This window comes from Triticum aestivum, chromosome 2A (genome assembly GCF_018294505.1).
Source record: "Triticum aestivum cultivar Chinese Spring chromosome 2A, IWGSC CS RefSeq v2.1, whole genome shotgun sequence".
Classification (NCBI taxonomy): Eukaryota; Viridiplantae; Streptophyta; class Magnoliopsida; order Poales; family Poaceae; genus Triticum; species Triticum aestivum.
In genome coordinates this window covers 58,015,247-58,017,478 of record NC_057797.1, presented here as the reverse complement: position 1 = coordinate 58,017,478, position 2,232 = coordinate 58,015,247, and positions in this window count along the sequence as shown.

The window sequence follows — 2,232 nt, the reverse complement described above, 5'->3', positions numbered from 1 at the left end:
GAACAACCTTCGGTACATCAAAATACATAAACTCATAATGAAACTATCATCGTAACATTAAGCGTGCGGACCCTACGGTTCGAGAACAATGTAGACATGACCGAGACACGTCTCCGGTCAATAACCAATAGCGGAACCTGGATGCTCATATTGGTTCCTACACATTCTATGAAGATCTTTATCGGTCAGACCGCATAACAACATACGCTGTTCCCTTTGTCATCGGTATGTTACTTGCCCGAGATTCGATCGTCGGTATCTCAATACCTAGTTCAATCTCATTACCGGCAAGTCTCTTTACTCGTTTCGTAATACATAATCTCACAACTAACTCATTAGTTGCAATGCTTGCAAGGCTTATGTGATGTGCATTACCGAGAGGGCCCAGAGATACCTCTCCGACAATCGGAGTGACAAATCCTAATCTCGAAATACGCCAACCCAACATGTACCTTTGGAGACACCTGTAGAGCACCTTTATAATCACCCAGTTACGTTGTGACGTTTGGTAGCACACAAAGTGTTCCTCCGGCAAACGGGAGTTGCATAATCTCATAGTCATAGGAACATGTATAAGTCATGAAGAAAGCAATAGCAACATACTAAACGATCGGGTGCTAAGCTAATGGAATGGGTCATGTCAATCAGATCATTCACCTAATGATGTGATCCCGTTAATCAAATAACAACTCTTTGTCCATGGTTAGGAAACATAACCATCTTTGATTAACGAGCTAGTCAAGTAGAGGCATACTAGTGACACTCTGTTTGTCTATGTATTCACACATGTATTATGTTTCCGGTTAATACAATTCTAGCATGAATAATAAACATTTATCATGATATAAGGAAATAAATAATAACTTTATTATTGCCTCTAGGGCATATTTCCTTCAGTCTCCCACTTGCACTAGAGTCAATAATCTAGATTACACAGTAATGATTCTAACACCCATGGAGCCTTGGTGCTGATCATGTTTTGCTCATGGAAGAGGCTTAGTCAACGGGTCTGCTACATTCATATCCGTATGTATCTTGCAAATCTCTATGTCTCCCACCTGGACTAGATCCCGGATGGAACTGAAGTGTCTCTTGATGTGCTTGGTTCTCTTGTGAAATCTAGATTTCTTTGCCAAGGCAATTGCACCAGTATTTGTCACAAAAGATTTTCATTGGACCCGATGCACTAGGTATGACACCTAGATCGGATATGAACTCCTTCATCCAGACTCCTTCATTTGCTGCTTCTGAAGCAACTATGTATTCCGCTTCACACGTAGATCCCGCCACGACGCTTTGTTTAGAACTGCACCAACTGACAGCTCCACTGTTTAATGTAAACACGTATCCGGTTTGCGATTTAGAATCGTCCGGATGAGTGTCAAAGCTTGCATCAACGTAACCATTTATGATGAGCGCTTTGTCACTTCCATAAACGAGAAACATATCCTTAGTCCTTTTCAGGTATTTCAGGATGTTCTTGACCGCTGTCCAGTGATCCACTCCTGGATTACTTTGGTACCTCCCTGCTAGACTTATAGCAAGGCACACATCAGGTCTGGTACACAGCATTGCATACATGATAGAGCCTATGGCTGAAGCATAGGGAACATCTTTCCTTTTCTCTCTATCTTCTGCAGTGGTCGGGCATTGAGTCTTACTCAACTTCACACCTTGTAACACAGGCAAGAACCCTTTCTTTGCTTGATCCATTTTGAACTTCTTCAAAACTTTATCAAGGTATGTGCTTTGTGAAAGTCCAATTAAGCGTCTTGATCTATCTCTATAGATCTTAATGCCTAATATGTAAGCAGCTTCACCGAGGTCTTTCATTGAAAAACTCTTATTCAAGTATCCCTTTATGCTATCCAGAAATTCTATATCATTTCCAATTAGTAATATGTCATCCACATATAATATCAGAAATGCTACAGAGCTCCCACTCACTTTCTTGTAAATACAGGCTTCTCCAAAAGTCTGTATAAAACCAAATGCTTTGATCACACTATCAAAGCGTTTATTCCAACTCCGAGAGGCTTGCACCAGTCCATAAATGGATCGCTGGAGCTTGCACACTTTGTTAGCTCCTTTTGGATCGACAAAACCTTCTGGTTGCATCATATACAACTCTTCTTCCAGAAATCCATTCAGGAATGCAGTTTTGACATCCATTTGCCAAATTTCATAATCATAAAATGCGGTAATTGCTAACATGATTCGGACAGACTTAAG